Raw genomic sequence first — 18,359 nt, 5'->3', positions numbered from 1 at the left:
GTGTTTCAACCAGAAGAATTGTACCAACCTCCCCTTGGAAAAGTAGAACTATTCATCTAAGTTTGTATTATATAAACCGTTATATGTACTTGCCACAAGGACATGAACTTGAAAATAGGGATTTAAAATCACTTGCGAGTTTATTCTGTGAACAGTGTTTCCCTTTACTCACAGAATAATTACTCTGATAAATACTAGATTCTAGAATTTAAAGGGGCATTGTAGTCAACTAGCTCTATTACAAAACATAATTTTTCAGCTGTATACAAAAGCGTAAGCATTCTATGGCAATTTCTTTTTTATAAAATTGAATATTTTGGAAACTTCTAAGGTTACATAAATGCAAGGGCAGTAATGGCGAATCCCATACATATTGCATTTCCACTTTTCTGGAAACAAAGTCAGTGGATAAATGAACAACTGCCCTGTAAAGGAATCATTTAAGTCCTCCCACTCATCCGATATACAGATAATGTGAATAAGACTAGTTCACCACCCTCTGTTCAACAATACTATGCCGTTTGCTTGCAGCAGAACTAGCGTCACAATAAAAGTCATTCAGGCCTCACTCTGTACTCGCTTCCAATCGGACACGGAGCCTCATCCAAAGCCGGTGGAAAGCAGGAAGACTCTTTCCACTAACTGACTCGGGCTTACACCGGCTACCTCTCGTGGTCCCCTAGATTTCAGCAACGCCAGCCAAGCCATGAAGAGCAACAGTCACTGAGTAGTGACTGCATGGCTGAAAAACTCACAATGGGTTTTTGAATATTTTAACTTTTCTAAATCTGAGGTTCTTGTATCCATAAAACCTTTCTCCACTGTTTTGTAAATTAAAGTGGACTTACAGCGCTTAAAATATAACAATAAAACGTTGTTTTCAGTACTTTCAATTTTGGAGAGTTGCTGGAGGTACTACGTATTCCCACCTGCCGTGGAACTCAGTGGAAATAAATGGATGATTCCTTTGGTTTCCAAATAAAAATATTTAGTTTTATTAATAGCATTTCCACTTCAAAGCTACTGTGCTTGTAGATAAGAAACTCACCATTTACAGAATCGCAAGCACAACAGTATTTCACATCTTTGGAATTTAAAATCTTTCCCATTTAGGGGGGATCTTGTCATACAATCAGCTGTAAAACTAATTGCCACCCTATGAACATGATAAGTGGGTTCAAATTGAATTTAAATCCTTACTTAATCCTTAGTCCCTAGAAAAGCAATATATCCACTGATGTCTATGAGAAGCTTGGTTAGATGAAAACTAGGATGTTTTGTATGCTTCAATCATGTTATTAATTGGAATATTTTGTTCCCTTGTTACAGTTGTCAGAGGAACTACTGAAAGAGGAAGAAAAAACGTAGCGCTGGAAGGTAACGATGATAATCTATTGCATTGGATCTCCAAACATGACCATGATATCCTGGAGAAGATCACAGATGCAGAAAATGAATGCTAAGGTTGATATCTAATGAAATGCTGCATTAATTGGCATTTTCTCCATTATTTCTTGTTGTCTACTATGAAATTTGATACTTTGGAAAATAATGAAGGAGACTCAAGCAGAAATTATAAGAGCTTCATTTCTGTCTTTAATGGGTCTTGCAAGTTATTCTGTTTTCACAAAGAAACCATCTGTTTAGAATATTATTGTTTAATGAAGTTCAGTTAAACAGATTATTTAACTAATTTTTAGTAAATTGATATTGATTTTAATAAGTAATTCAGATTCTCTTAGATGTGGTATCTGCATTTGCTGATTTAGCTAGTCTATTCTAAAGTATCACTTCTATTGCACTAGATTATCAAAAAGGTATTAGTAAAATGCTATCTAAGGGTGTTGGCATTAATCTTACCCCCAGTTAGGTGTGGGCTTTTCCAAAAAATAAAAACCAAGCCTTTACCCTCCTCTGTTTTCTTATATCTACTGATAAAATAATAATAATTAAAAAACCCAAACCAAACCAAAACCAAAAAAATATTGATAGTATAACCGGTATTAAGCTCTGGGCCAGGTTGGAAATGAAATCAATTTTTGGTACTAATAACTGATGACAAAAATTAGCTTTATGAAAATATGGTGTGTGTCTCTGACAATGCATAGGACATCTAATTTGAGCATAAATATAAGATTATATACCATCTATTCCTGGATGGTAAAAGCTTGAGGCATATATAAATACATATGTATGTATATATATGGACATATACACAAGGATGTATCAACCTTTTACCATCCAAATGCATACAGGTTTTCGACAATAAAAGCTGGGACTCTTTAAAAAAAAAAACCAAAAATAAAGGTAAGATTGCTGTGAATACAGTATATGCATTAGGTCTCCTGTAAATGAGGAACTGTTTGTTATTGTTTTCTACGTTGAAAAACAGTCTCCAACATGGATCCCAACAAATCGTAGATGTTAAAGAAAATACCAGTGAACAAATAGCATTTAAAGGCTGTTTGTATCAACAAAACATATCTAGTAAAATAAATTTAAAGCACATGCAAGGAAAAATAAAAATATGAAGTCATTACATTCAGTGAGAGAATATAACTGATAGTCAAATCTCTACCACTTCTCAAGGAGAGGATCCTTATGACTCCATGAACATTTTCAGTCAGTCTGGCAAACATGTGCAAATGTTTGGCTGTTTAATTGAGGCGTCTTTTTGCCCATGGAAGAAATGCTTCCATGCTGATGGGAGTGGGAATAGAATATCTGCATTTTTAAAGGACAAACAATAAATTTAAGCATGGGTGGCCTTAATCCTTAGTAGTTTTTCTTTGCTGCTGTAAAAAAAGAGAAACCTAAATGGATACTCCTAAAGTCTTGCACTGAATTTAGAAAAATTATTTTTTGAACCTGTAGTGCAATTAACCCTAAACATCCTACATGAGCCATACATAGTAACCCCTTTAAAATTATTGTCTAGAGATGATATTTTATTTATTTGTACCACAATTCTGGGTGCAATCAAAGAGCAATTTATTTGAGCAGGAGTCCTGCTGGATGCTACTGTCTTCAATAAATAGAGTAAAGTGTATAGAATTAGTATAGCATAGATAATCCCAATTTCATTCATGTTTAAAAAGTTTGTCCTTTAACTTTCAATGGCATTTTAGATCTTTGTTTTTGAAACAGCAAAGCTTTTGGGAGTATATTTAGCACATATGACAAATGTTGCACTTGGAAACTCAGACAACAAAACTAGTTTCTCATGACAAATTTGTTGTCGCAGTAGGGGACAATCGTCTGTGTCTCTTACAATCAGGTCTTTACCTTAACTCTGCAACTGAATACTTGAAGTAGGAAATAAACTAGGGGGGAAATAGGGTCACAGATACAAAGCTGTATAGTTAGATATTTATATGTATGTGCCAATTTTGTCACAAATATTATTTTAGGGGCATTTTTGCTCCACTCATGTTGGTAAGAGTAATGATCTAAACTTTTATCAGGGCCTACAAGTTAGCCCCTAAAGAGGAAAATTTTGTCTAACATTGCTTTTTTCTTTCTTGTTGGTTTTTTTTTTTTTTCCTTCTTTTCATTTCATGTGATACTCTATGATGTTTGGAGAAAATCTTTTCATATACTAAAATAGAATCTCGGGGTTTACAATAAACACTGTGATGTTGGGAAATATTTTATTTGAGCAATGTTTGGTAGAACTTTTTCCCCCCTCTAAGTGTAAAGAAGCAAACCAACTTTTGGTTAACATTTAAGATAATGATTATTATTTTAATGTGAGATCAGTCTTGTACTGCACATTCTTTCTTTCATTTAAATGTACAGTATGAATTTTGTATTTAATGAATTTTGTGTATCTAGTATGCACGTACCTGCACATTGACTTTCATTTGAAAGTGGGTTTCAATTTACTTTTTAAACAGTGTTTATGAAAAGACCTCAGATGTGTTGACACAAACTATATCTGCAATGTTTTTTTGTGTGTGTAGGGTGACGTTTGAATGTGATGTTCTGCAGCAATGGGTCAGTATTCCCTATTTACCTTAGATCCTCATTTGATAGTGCTTCTTGTAATAATTTTTTCAAGTGAGTGGCATGTTCTGGATTGTGATATTGATATATGGTTAAGGACATTGATATGAAACTAAGGAATTCCTAGAAATTACCAGTGGGCATGTATTAGACAGTCATTGTAATTTAATGTCTAGTAGAAGTGTAAAGTACCAAGGTATTTAGAGTTCATAACATTGTTATCATGTGTATGGGAAGTATTTAGTGTTGATCAGCTTGTTTATATTCATCAAATAAACTTTGTTTCTTTCTGAAATCAGTGTTGTGTCATTAAAAGTAGGTTTAATGACTGTAAGAAAATGTGTGAGAGATGTTTTCCACATGGTAAATCTATCACGCTCCTTATTTCTCTAATTGCTACCATTCAAAGTAATTTATCTTCCTGTTGTTACTATCACATAAACTGTTTAAGAAAGCATAAAAAGGAAAATGTCTCCTAGGCCTCACTCCCAGAAATGCTTATGAGCAACTTTACTGAAGTGAGGAACCATTTTCCGGATTGGGCTCTTAGAGAGCAATATGCTTTTGAGTGCGTTTCTAAAACATAATATTCTTGTGTGACCCTGTGTAATTGCATAGAAAATTACATTTTGTTTATGTACTTTACTGACCAAAAGCCATAAGGTGTGAAATTCTCTGCACAGTCAGCTCCTTTTTCAGCTGCCTGGTAAGTGGTTCCCCGTTTCCATTATGTTCACTTTTTTTAGAAAAGGAACTTTTGTTGAACAGGAATTTCTTACCTCATAGAACTCCCTGGACCAGCTCACGGCGCACACAGCAGGAGAATAAAAGGTAAGTAAGTATGCATTTTACTTCGGTTATTTAAAAACACACAGTCTCTTAGTTTTAAGCTCTGTTTCTTTACCTATAAATTAGTTTTCTTGGTAAGAGAGTACTATGTACTAACATAGGATATTAAGTTTCACTTTTAACTACAGCTAAATATACATTTACTGTGTATTCTACTTACGACTACTTAGCTTTGAGTCGCAATACTATAAATTGAGTAGCAGTTGCTTCTATCTTCTTTCTAGACCCGCACAATTCTTCAGAATGGTCTTGTTCTGTATTCCGGCAGTGCCCCTATTAGGGGACTCTCCATCCCACTCCATTGGAAACACACATTTTGTATTCTACTTTCAGCATTAATCACTTCCTCCTTTAAAGCCAGGTCCTGCCTCCGTGCGCGGTGAAGGGGACAGTACGTGCCAACATGTCGCAGTAAGGACATGGAGGAGGACGGCAGTGGACTTGGGGAAACTGTAAAAGGCTCTTGAGCCCCATTTTCTGCAAGATTGTTTTCAGCCAGGAGTCCCCTCTTTCCTCTGTACAAAGGGGCTGTGAGGGCCCCAGGGGAAGGGGCAGGACCAGTGTGTTTGTGTCTGCTGGGTGCCTCCGGGGAGCAGCTCTGCCTGCAGGAACGTCTCACCTCAAGTTGAAGTTTGAGTTCATACAGTCAAGAGCTCCTCCAGCCCCACAGGAGAGAGCCTGAATAAGGGTCAACCTCCTCTGTGCTTGCGGTTTCTTCCAAAGGGAGCCCATTTGTTCGCTCCAGACTTAAGCCAAAGTAGCTCGAGGTTTGAGCAAGCAAAAGTATAAGCAGTGGGGGACATTCAGGGGATGAAGCCATGTGTTGGCTTGCATTTCAAGCCAACATGTCAGTTCAGACACACTCTTGAGAGGCCCAAAAAGCTCTGTGCCGGCACAGGTTGGATAAAGCCAATTGCAGAACACCTTCTGCATCTCCCGGTTGTTCACACTGTGCTCCAGGTCCAGGATTTGATCCTGGAAGAGCCGCACTAATTATGCAGACTGCGTCCTGCCCTGTGCAGAAACCTGTCAGAAGGTACAAAACAGAGCGTCAAAGAACAGCGTGACTGTATTTCACCTGTTGATATTGCTTCTCCAAAACACGAAACTTCTAATAACTAATGTATTAAATCATTCTAAATAAAGCCAGGTCAGCTCTAAATAAGTGATACATTTCCCATTATGAAGTCAGTGGGAGCCCTGCATGTCGCCAGGGCATGATTTGACCCATGTATGAGAAGGACAGCTGAGGGGGGGCTGCTGTACAGATTTTCCTCCTGTGACATTAGAGTGACGTTATTTCATGCTCCTACCTTTTCAAACAAGACACCTCTTTTTCAAATGCACCTTCTCCAACAAGAGGCAACCTCTGCCTTCACCAGGAGTAGCCCACGACACATCACTACAGATTTGGTATGGCCTGGAGGCACTGATGCAGCAGGAGCCCTGTTGAGAAGCCCACCCTCAATGGATGCAATTGCAGAATCAAGGACTGATTTTGTTTGGGTTTACATTCCTTCCACTCCTTGCTCTTCAAAATGACTTTCTTCCGAATGAGACTATTCTAAAACCAGATCACCACAGATGCAGGGGAAGAGTAGGCAAAATGCCAGCGCATCCTAAAGACAACGCACGTATCCCTTTGAAATGTGCGCTTGAATTTGCGTTACAGATAGTTATACCATATATTCCCATGTAGCTACAAGTCTCAGGACAAATCCAGGAACTTTGAACCCATGCAGTTTCTAATGGAGGCGACTGTCCAACTTTAAAAAGGCTGTGCTTTTGGTACTCACCCCAGCGAGGCCAGGAGACAGCAGATGTTCTGGCAGCTGCAGGCTGCCTTGCGCTCGGGGAGCCGGGGCTGGAGGAGAGCAGCCAGCTCCCTCCAGATGGAGCAGACAGTGGAGAGGCGAGTGGGAGGCTGCACAAGGAAGTTAGATAGCTCCAGATAGTGAAGGACTGATGATGTGTGGCTCCACATCACCTAACCAACTTTCGAGAGGCTGCGCGAGAGAAATAAGCATCAATCCACAGTTAACCTGAGTTCAGTAAGAAGACTTCTTGTCGTGGGAAAATCGATAGAGAGGAAATATCTGTGCAGAATGCATGACAATGCAGCATGGTAACTATTTTTTATTTGAATGTAATTTGGACAAATGCATTACTCATAAGTGAGTTATCCAGGGCTTGCCAAATATGCGGCTAAACAGTTATTATAGAAAATTACACCATCATCTAAACACCTCTGCTTTGGCTCTTAGTCGTCGTCTTTTGCAATAAGGTTTTTTTTCTTGATTGTTGTTGTCTAATATAGCTGTATTTACTGCTTTGGTTACCATAGAAATAAATAATATCATGAACAACAACATGCATACAAGCAAATAAGAGCATTTTCTGCATTTCACGAGAACACCCTTGTTAATGAAGACCTATACGGTTGGGTAGTTCTTAACATAGTTCTCAAGTCTATTGATTTGTGTCCTCATATGCATTCTATTGTGGGCTTTATATTTCATTTTAAACTTCCACAAATAAAGGAAAATAGCTGAAGTACATTTTTTTTTTGTTAAATGGCCAGATTTTGGTTAGAGGTTACATAGGCCAAAACAGAACACAGATCTGCCCTGGAGCTCTTACAGTTTTGTTTTGTTTTGTTTTGTTTTGTTTTAATAAAAAGATCCTTATTACAATCCACTTAGGGTCACAGAAATGCAGTCACTATGGACTAGCTGTATTCCTTGTGCATAACTCTCCTGCCCCCTGTACTTTCTCCAGTCTTAGATCAATCACAAGTGTGAAGGCGGGATTGTTGTCAGTCATGATAAGGGTGTGCATTAAGGGACTAATCCAAACTTTACTGAAGTGAACTGAAAGGCTATTGATTAAAAGTAAGTTTCTGATTGCACTCCACTTGCTTCTTTCTGGAGCAAATGCATACATTTACAGGAGCATGGGGCCAAGACATTTCCTCTATATATCAGAATTTGAGCTAAATGTAATTCAGGTGAACCAACTGGCTGACTTTTTGAGTGCTTTGTGATAAGAAAATACATCTTAGGTTTCATTACTGAAGTTCATTTACAATGTATTTTGTGTATAGTAGTCCTGACTCTGTTTCTAGGTCAGCACTCTACTACTACCGCTCTTAACGCAGTCTCTTATTATAGCGTCTGTACATTACGGTCACTTATCTCACAGTATTTGTTATGATTGAATAAGTATCATTCAGTCCACAGGTTAGTTTGCTATTGCTATAGATAGATTTCCTATTGCCTCAGGGAGTAAAATGCATTATATTTAAAGAGTCCGTTTTCTAAAACAAAATAAATTCTGACCAATCTTTCAGTTGGGGTTACTACAGGAAAAAGAAGAGGCAAAAAACTCCCCATAAAAACTAACTCCCAGGGCTGTCCAGGTAGCCAGTTTCTAGAGGATTTGTTCCAATTCTGATGCCATTCACCATGTCAGAGTTATTCTCACTGAAGTTAAACAACCAGTCTCCGTATCTGAAAGCTGAGGGTTGTAAATCTCTCTTGTGAATGTTGCCTATGACAGGGAAGGAAAGACTTGCATAATTACCACTTGTACTTCCTCGGAGAACATGAGCTCAAGTCTAAAGCAGGGAGTTTGGTCAATAAAACATCAAGGTCTGAAAACTACAGGAAAAGACCTGTCCGGCTCATATGATAAGGATTTTTTTCTTGGTTACAAGAACATGAATATTTCAGCGGAAGCCTCTTCTTCAGACCTGAGTATTGTGCAGGTATTCTTAATTTTTCTTCAAGATTACCATCAGTTATTGCAATTCATAGGTAGATTTATTGAAATATCTCACAATCTTCCTTCTATGTGAAGCATAGTGCACTGGATATAGTCAGTCTGCTAAAATACAGAGAACTGTTTACTAATCTGACTATAAATGTTATTATATTCATTAGTGTCTTTGAAACAGGTTAAGAATTTAAAATCAGCGAACAGGAGTAGCACCCTGCTTCGATGAGTAGTGCTACTGAAGTCAGAAGGAATTACTCTTAGTTCTTCTCAAGTGAGTAAGGGATATCAGTGCTTGGCATTTTTGGCTATAATTGGCCAGATGGTAACTTATAGAAGAACACAACTACTCACGTGAGCAAATTTTTACAGGACTTAGATCCTGAAATCAATTATAAATACTTTTGGGGTAATATGAATGCTCATGGTGATACTGATAGCTTTTCATAGCAATCCTCGTCCACATCTGTTCTCTAATACATCGCAGGGAATGATTTCGCTTAAAATGTTTATGCCTTGCTGCTATTCTGTTTGCTCTTCTCCATTGCAGCCATAGGGGCGTACAGGACTGATTTTTCTACTTCTGCAGTGCTCTGCACATTTTTTAGCTCTAAATTCCCTCACGCAGAAGTGCCAGATGCAGTCTTGGAAAACTTCTTTTTGAAGGAATCCTATGATTCTTTGTCCACTTTGCCATCTTCTCTGGGGGTGCACAGAGGACTTTGCACGAGGCAGGAAGCACCTAAGGTAAGACAGTCTGAAATTAAACACATGCTTCAGACTTGGATTACCTATGGGTCCTATTCTGTGCAATAGGAAAATGCTCTCCTTCCTTTGCTTGCTGTGGGATTTGAATATAATCAGCATCTTGCATGACAGAGACTGAAATATAGAAAACCTTATAAAATTTTCCTAATATACATTAGGTTGCCACCATTAGTGTCTCAAAGAATCAGGCAAATCAGGAAATATTAAAATAGGTTGTTTAGAAGTGCTGTTTATTCAGAGTTCACTTGCCTAATCAGTTTGGCTCAATGATTGTTTTTCCTTCTCACTTTTGAAATTCCAAATACAAATTGTGATGCAGGCACGTTTGTTAAACTCTGAGTGATTAGTGAGCAATTGCACTGAAGGGGCATTTTCTGCAACTGATTTGTTGGACCTTGACACCATAGCGAGTTCTGAGAAGAATTTAGATTACTTAGCAACACAGACATTAAACTGCTGTCTGAAAATAAAGAAAATGAGATACTTGAATTGAGTAATTCATATGAAAGGAATGGTGCCTTGATGTGTGATAGCCTAGTACTTTCAGGAGGGTCAAACACCAGGGGAATGGGACAAATTTAAAAAAAATCAGATGTTTTTATTTTGCTAAATTTCTTCCTATTTGCATATCCAAAACATTTCAAAGTTGCTGCCTTAAACCATGTTACAAACAAAATGGCAATTGAAAAGATAGTTTTGATGTTACGCACATCCTACTTGCACCGCAGGAATGAAGATGAAAAGGACACTTCTTCTGAGTGCCACATCTTAGTGCAGTTTTGTAATTATGCTACCCAGACAATATTAACAATTCTTATTAAATACAGGATATCATCTTAAAATGAATACCAGATTTTTAGGAAGGAATATTTTTAACAAATACTTAAAAAAATCTGATTTAACTTTGAATTAGCTTTCAAAATCCAGTCCAGATATATGTAAAGAATATAAAATGTAAATATATTTTCTAAAGTACTACAGTATGTGAAATTTATAAATCATTACATACTTTGCTAATGCAGCTGAGTGAAGCTTAGTCTCAGATCAGATAGAATCTTTTAGATAAATCATTTATGACTAGATGACTTCTTATCCAAAAGTCAAATATGTGATCATTTACAGAGGTCACTGGCTGTATTCTGCTGTGTGTTCCATAATCAGCTGAAATAAACCCCAGGAGTCCCTCCTGATTGTATACTCACAGGGTCACAGTATAATAAAATACTGCTCAAATTGTATTTCAGACAAGGAATGCTTTCCCCAAAACTATTCTAGCCAGGGATAGGACTGTCAATATTCATTCCAGTGCAATTGGCAAGTATAAAGTCCAGCATTTTGAAGGGGAGCACCCTGCCTACTTAGTGGCAAAAAGCCCTGCTGTGACACACATTTAACTATTTAAGTCACTTTTACAATGTATATTCTATACTCCTTTTTTCACAGAGTCAAGCTGGGACTTTTAACTAAGCTACCTTTTTGATAAAGAGGAGAGGTACAAAGAAAATACTGAAAAACTTGGCAATATTTTCCTAAGGAATACAAGCTGGTGCTGTGGGATAGTGAAGAAATACTATCGGCTTCTATGGAAATAAAGAATATCCTCATGATATCCTACTCATGATAATGCAGCCCTTCACAATAGCTTCATACCATATTGTCAAAAAAAAAAAGTCACAGAATGATGGAACTGCAGGGAAATGCACTTCTGCTTGAAAAGCAGGTAGGGTATTAGCCTTCGACATTTCCATCATTCCGTAGAAATACATGTAACTGACCATGAAAACGCAATAGATGTTACCCTGTAAGCTTCAGACGTTCTGGAAGGAAGTGTTTTATGAAAATATTAGCAAAACAGATGATTAAATAAAGAAAAGTTGCTAAGTCGGCAACCCGCAATAAAGACAATTAGCTAAACTAGAGTGCAATGACTATTATCAAGCAATTAAGTGGCTACTTCTGTAGCTGTTCCTTTGCTTGGCTGCTTTGTTAAAAGTGATATCATGGAGTCACCACTATGCTTTGAATTATAGGTTATTACTGACTGTTTGGGTGGAAGAAATGCTGTGACCAGGACAGATGCCAATGAGGCAGGGCTGGGCAATTACCATTGCTGTTCAAAGCAGCACACTAGGCAGTAATGAGTACCTGTCATGCTCTCCCAGAAGCAAAAATACAGCTACTCAACAAAAAAGCTTACAGTGTTCTGTACTATTATAAAGAACAGAAGATCATCTCCCATCTCCGTGGGACTGTCAACTCCAATAGCACAGTAAGCTGCTCGGACGGTTTTCCTCTGCTTTCGAATGAAGAAGCAGAACAAGAGGAGTCACTTGACGGACTTTGATACCAGAACTCAGGTAGGTTGGAGCGCCGCAGAGGCCTCACTGCAGAAGCCCTCATCCACTTCCTTGCCAGGTCCTGCCTGGAAGCACAGTACCCTTCCCACCACAATGGTCCTTGTTTCTTCCAAGATTATACTATAAACATTTTTTGTCAGGTCACTCTGCAAAAAGTGACAGTCTACAAGCTCTAAACAGCAGAAGGGAATGAAAGGTGGTCCACGATAAATCAATTTCCAACTTTTCAAGGCTGGGTTAGTGATTTTAGCAGGAGAAGCACTTGCTGTATGTGCCAGGTCTACACATGTGGCCACCACACCTATTCTGTATAGAATCTTAATACATACTATTTAACCCGGTTCCATGGCTGTGCTATCAGCGTATCCTTGTGTTATTCACTGCGGGCAAACATTGGCACTGTCAGTGCCGTTTTCAAAACGCTTCACAATTTTCATTTAAGTTGAGGAAAATAATGCAGAGCTAAAATGGTACCTTAATCATTCCATGAAAAAATAAAGACAATAGTGTCACCGGGTTAACGAGTCACAAGGTTTGCCTAATCAAATACTTGAGAAATGAAGAGTTCAAAATTAATCTAAACCTTAAATAACTTTGTAAAATGAGTTGTCAAACAATGCCGTATTCTAAATAAACTGGTAAGAATCAAGGTCAATTCACAGACTGTTATGGAGCTTGAAAGATAGGGTTAAATTTATCACATGTGTTGCTCATGGTGCATAGATTGATAGCTATGTTCAGAATTGTATTGGCTTTAAGAAGTCATGGACAAATATACATTGGCTTAGCTGTTATGACATATCTTTAGTCCTAAGGAAATGATGAATTAGCTAAGTAGTCTTTAAGATAAGTGTCATATAAGGGCTAACCAAACTCCCTCCTCTCACTCTTAAACACACCTTACTGCTGACATGTGTGTGTATATTCTAAAGAAATGCTTGGTGATATTTCAGGTGAGAGCTTCAGACAGCAGCCACCTACATTCCTCCTTGAGCTATGCAGACTTTGAGAATCTAATATTGCTACAATTATAAAATTGAGCCTAATCTTCTAATCTTCTCGGAGGTAAGTAGTGCTATTCAGGAGTGGACGCGGCCCCAGGCAACCACACGTCAGGAGTGGGTGTCAGACTGGTCCATGCTCATGGGAAGTCTGTGGTGCTCTTTCCTCTCTTCCCCTTCCTGCCCATTCACGGTCTGCTGGTTTGCCATCAGTAAAATCTCCTGAGAGTCCTGGTTACCTGTGGGTCATGAGTATGGCACAGCAATCACACCAACACCACAAAAATATGCCAGGCAGAAAATGGGATGAAAAAATTTCCTAACGTAGGCGTACCATCTTATACGGTCCAAGGAGGATGGTGAAATGAGTGTGGTGGTGTACCACCTGGCACCATCTGCACAGCCCCAAACCACATCTCAGGCTGCCTGGGGTATGTTAGCAGTGTAAACGGAGCGCAATGGCAGTCTGCTGATAGGGGTGTCTGTTTAAAGAGCAGAGATTATCCCGGCAGGATCCCTCACCTCTACAGCTGATGCTGGGCTGCTTCTGCCCTCTCTTTGCTGCTGTGCTTGGGAACCTGAAGCACAGCCACAAGGCAGAGACCTGCGTGTGAGAACGGGGCTTCTAAAGGGCTGTTACACGTGAGTGGTACAGGTGAGCTGTGGAAAAGAGCCTCGTCCTGTCCTTTCCCCGTCGTCTCCTGTGCGGACCTTCTCTGCAGCTATGGCCTTCCATGCCTCAACTGTTACATGGCTCTCTTAGGAAGAACCAGGAGACTGTGCTGGGCTGTAGTCGGTGTGACAAAGCTCCCTGCCTGGTCATCTCTGGAAAATGAACTCTCTGTGTGCCTCTGTGTGTGTGTATTGGGGAGAGTTATGTTCAGACCACTCAGAAGAAACATATAAGAGCTCTCCAGAGTTTATGGGAGGTGCCTTTGGCCTCAGTGAAAGAAGGAACTGGTAGCATTAGGAGAGGGAAAGTACTCTGTTGTTAAGGAGTGGTGGTGGGATTGTTTATTTTTCCTCCCATAAACGTTTTTTTTAAGGTCCTAATGGAAACAAAGCAAAGTATTATTCCTCTAAAAGCACTATTCTTTAAGTAAACCAGACTCACTACTTGAAACATTCCAATGACATATGGTGGCAGCAGGGCAATGGCCACGATGCGGACGGGAGAGGTATGACCGAGATAAAGACCCACAGCTTGTAGGCAAAGGCACAAGGTGTGAGGAGAGGGACGCCTGGCCCGGAGAGAGGCAGGACAGAGGAGAAAGCAGCAAACGCTTCTGGGGGCATAAAGTTACCCCTTTGACAATTACCTTCAACAACCTTGCTATTCCAGAGTTAAAACTAAAATATGTCAGAAGCTCCCCTTTCACGGTCTCTATTACTATGGAAAGCAGAGCTCTAGGCAGCTTTCCATGTCCTGTTGGCTGCGGGGGGTCATGTCCTCCTTGAACACCTCCTTCAGGCACCTGCGTTAGCGTCAGCGCCCGCACCTTCGGCTCACTGAGCTCAGGGTGCTAGAGCCAGGGCTGGGCACAAGCAGCTGCCTGTGGCACCAGTCTCCCAGAACAGTAAAACAATCATCACTGTGGGGCACCAAAATGCAGCCTTCCCTGCTCTTGTGAGAAGGCACTTTTTGACCATCTTCCACCTGGCTGAGCTCACAGCAGTCGAGCCCCATGCTCCAACAGACATGGTACCTGGTTGGCATCCTGGTTCAACAGCTTTTAGAGTTACTTCTCATTTTTGTAAAGAATTTTCTCACATCTTTATTTTCCTCCATGACCCAGCAGATTTCTGCAGTGGCAGCAAGGTTTAGTAGACCTCAGTAGGAGGGAATGAAAAGAACCCACCTGTGTTTTGCACATTAAAACTGAAAAGTGAGTCCACAACTGTCTTTCTCCAGCTAATAATGCAACTGCTGAGTGTTTTGAGGGGCCTATTTGTTATGCAGTTCATTACTAGTAATAACAAATTGGTATAGTTATCATCAATTCAAATATAAAATGGTGTATTTTTTTCTACAGACTTCGCAGGTTTGTAGACTGCTGTATTTACCGGAATCTGTGACGCTTCATTACCCTGTAAACTTTCCTCTGTTGCCTGCTGCCTTTTATTTGCATCTCACTGCATCTAAAGTATGTCTTTACCTGGTAAAGATAAATGCTAATCTAGACTCTATTTCTTCCTCTCTAGTGCTTATTGCTGCTCCCAAATATCCTGGCTTCTTTCAACATCATGAATTTGGGATTTGAGGGAGGAGAAGGGGACAGGGCAGGGGGACATGACGGACATCCATACTCTTTTCTTTGTCTTCTAGTCTCTTAACTTGTCAAAGTTTCTTCAGCAGTTAGGCAAGGTAGAAATATAAAACGATTATTTAAAAAGAGAGTTTCCCAGCTTTTCTTGCCTCTAGTGGCTAATGATATAGGAAAGTAACAATTATTGCAAGATTTGGCATAAAATCACCATCTTTGGTATTTCTTTTGTAGTTTAGCCATCTTTTGGATGCCAGGGTGGTCTGTAGAAGAAAGCAACAGCACATTTTAGGAAAGCAACAGCCTTAGGAAAGTGCTTGTATGATTTCAAGGCAGTTACATCCAAGTCCCTCGGAGCTTGAAATAAAAAGTCATCCCTGGAATAGATGTCCTGGTGGGCAGAGGGCAGGTTACATATTCAAAATAACATGACATATTTGCTCTGTCTGTTGGTCATTATGGTACTTTGTATGGCCCTCACCTAAAAAAGCATATATGCAGGTACACGAGGCATAGAAATACCAAAGCAGCTGCAGACGGGCTATGCCTTCACAAAGGTTCAGGGCAATATGTGTAATAGTCCCTATATTATATATATTCAAATCCCATGATGAACTAAAAAGAGAGGAAAATACCTTCTTCCCTTGAAAGTTCTGCTTCCCAAATGGGTTCTTCATGGTGGACAACCGTGCCTATCGGCCTCTGACTGCATATTTGCCATTGGCCAAGGTGTAAAGATATAAATCACGCAGCGCTACACGTTAAAATGAACACATGCGTGCAGTATTTCGATGTGGCCACTCCTTTGTTAAAATGCATTACTCTGCAGGAAAATGGCAGAAACACATCTGAAAGACCAGAAATAATCTATTTCTGTCTTGCAGAGCATTGCAGAGCTATAGCAGACCTTCATCTCTAAAATCTTGCAGTGTTGCTGTTTGGGGTTTGGCTGTTTGGACATTCAACAATATCTTTGCACTTCCTGTTACATTACTCTGAGCATTTATTTTTTTTTCCGCCAGAAAACACTTTGACGTAGGCAGTAAAGCACACCGGCTCAACTGTCCGGTTAACTTAAGAGCTCCATCGCCAACAAACCTGGAAAACAAAAGCTTGGGCGGCACGAATGCCTGTAGCATTGTCGATACTTCTCCCTCCTGCCCTCTCTAGCTTCACCCAGCTGTTTTAAATAGCGAGGAGAAATTAAAATTCTTAAAGCCTTGCAGGATGTTTGGATTTCTGCCCTTTATTTCCACTTCTATGCGCCATAGCTTGAAAATTTGCCCGTGATTTATAAATTCCCTGTTCAGTTTTCTTTTTAAAAGCAATGACTAGGAATCCCGGCAACGAAAATGATCTGGTGTTGGCTTCGCCTATTGCCAAGCCGCTGCTAACAGCCCTGCCTGCTTGCCTGCCTGTATCGATTGTCCCGGGCTAGGCGTTTTCCTGTGCCCGATGACATTATGCAATTACATGATGCTAAACATCATTCGGGAATACAAATGCGAGAGGTAAACAGCTCGGGGCTCTTTATTAGTTTATTTCAGGCGATCTTTCTTGTTTTACTGCACGGCTCCTCCCCTTTTTACAGTTTTCTGCTATTCTTTACTAATTCTAGTGATTTGAGAAATGACCTTTAACCCACGCAGTTTGCAGACTCCTAAAGGGGATAATTGAAATGCCACAGTAAACCAAAGGCAATAAAATATTATTTACTAGGCATAAAACTAAGGTTGGTCTTCCTAAAAGGAACGAACAACCCCTTTATTCCTCCCCCCCGTCCCCGGCCCTGGTGCTGCACCCAATTTATAAATTCCTCACCAGCCGTCCCGAGGAATGAACCGCAGCCCGGGCTGGGAGGATGCCTAATGGAAAGGCTCCTCGGATACTAGGGAGTAAATAAATCCTCCGGCAGCGATGCTGCGGCCTCGGGCCCCGTCCGGGCAGGCAGGTGCCTGCGGGGGCGCGCAGGGTCCCCGGGCTGACCGCCCGCCCCCGGGGCGAGCTCCGCGCTGCCTTTACGCCTTCCCCCGCTCCGTTAGGCAGCGCTCCCCTTTCCACGCCGTCCCGCTCCCTCCCGGCGCACCCGCGGCCCGGGCTGCCCCCTCCTCGGCCGCCCCTCCAGCGCGTCCACCTCCCCGGGAGGCGGCGGGCGCCGCCGGGCTCGGCGGGGAGCGGCGCCCCGGGCCGGGCCGGGCCGGGCCGGGCCGCAGAGGGGGCGGCCCGGAGCCTGGGGGGGGGGGGCTCGTAGCGTTGGGGGCCTGGAGGAGGGGAGCTTGCCTGGTCAGCGCTCGGGGCGAGAGCGTGGAGCCGTGGCTGATGCCGGAGGAGGGCTGCGCTTACCTGGCGGGCAGCGCCCCGTCGGGGCGGGCCAGCTCCCGGCCCCGGGGGCGCGTCTGCAGCGGGGCTCAGGCCGGCCGGGATGTGCCTTCCCCCCGTTGGGCTCCTGAAGGGATTTTATTTGCGCTGGAACGGCTTCGAAGGAGCGAAGGCGTTTGTTGACCGCGGAGCTGCTCTCGCAGCCTCTTTGGCTTTCCCAGGGCTGCTTTGATAATGCGCCCCCTCCCCCCGCATCCCCCCCGCGGACCCGCAGTCGCAGGCGAATACGAGGGAAATAATGCGGAGTTACGGCACGGCTGGGGGAACGCTCCCATTTCCTGCACTTGGGTGCATGTGAGATGCGAGAGGTGCAATAAAAAACCTTTGGCTGAGGGCTGCAGAGCGGCGAAAGCGCTCTGAAGTACAAAGGGTCCGCGAAGCCCTCCTCGCCTGTAGCTCTCATTGGGTCCTATACGATTTAACCCAAACGGTTTTGTCAACAGCTTGCCAAATTTACAGCGGAAAAAAGACGCTGAAGAAAGGAGGAACCCAAACCGTCGAGCCCGCTCCGTCCCCCAGCGCTTGGCAAGCGGCACACGCGGCCGCCTCTCGTGTCTCGGAGTATGCGATAAACGAGACTTGTCAAATGAGCCACTCATCAGGAATGCTGGTGCAGCCCCCTCCGGCTCGGCCATGTGCGCTGCACATTGCACGCACATGTAGGCGAGGGGGAGCCTCCGCGGGGCCGGCCCGGCAGATTAGCGTGTGCGTGTCCCCGTGTCCGTGTCCCCCGGCCCAGGATAACCAGCCGGCGGTGCTGGTGGCACAGGGCGGGCCGCGCACCCCCGCACGCACACCTCCGGACGGGGTGGGCGCAGGGGGCACCGCTTTGCGGGAAGAGTTTGTGTTCACGGGGTCTCACGCCGGGCTTGGCCATCGGGAAGGACCGGGGGATGCGGGGCGGGAGGGGGATGCGGAACTCCCAGGGACGCGCAGCGGCCGCGGAGCCCGGGCGCCCCCCG

At 42.1% G+C, this 18,359-nt stretch overlaps 1 protein-coding gene and 1 long non-coding RNA gene across 11 annotated transcripts in view; one reads left to right on the top strand and one right to left on the bottom strand.

Moving 5' to 3' along the window:
- ERC2 (ELKS/RAB6-interacting/CAST family member 2) overlaps positions 1-4,300 on the top strand; it is a 542,890-nt gene extending 538,590 nt beyond the window's left edge. For all 10 annotated transcript variants that reach the window (XR_008233624.1, XR_008233625.1, XR_008233622.1 and 7 more), the window contains one exon: positions 1,330-4,300. The gene's annotated coding sequence lies outside the window, so the exon portion shown is untranslated. The remainder of the gene's footprint in view (positions 1-1,329) is intronic.
- Positions 4,294-17,453, bottom strand: LOC128137236 (uncharacterized). Its single transcript, XR_008233631.1, has 3 exons — positions 17,362-17,453; positions 6,651-6,860; positions 4,294-5,880 (listed from the first exon to the last, which is right to left on the bottom strand). It is a non-coding gene; the product is annotated as an uncharacterized LOC128137236 (long non-coding RNA).
- Between the last annotated feature and the right edge of the window lie 906 nt (positions 17,454-18,359).

Source organism: Harpia harpyja, chromosome Z (genome assembly GCF_026419915.1).
Source record: "Harpia harpyja isolate bHarHar1 chromosome Z, bHarHar1 primary haplotype, whole genome shotgun sequence".
Lineage (NCBI taxonomy): Eukaryota > Metazoa > Chordata > Aves > Accipitriformes > Accipitridae > Harpia > Harpia harpyja.
Note: the sequence above shows the minus strand (reverse complement) of the source record. Positions and strands in the feature narration are given on the sequence as shown.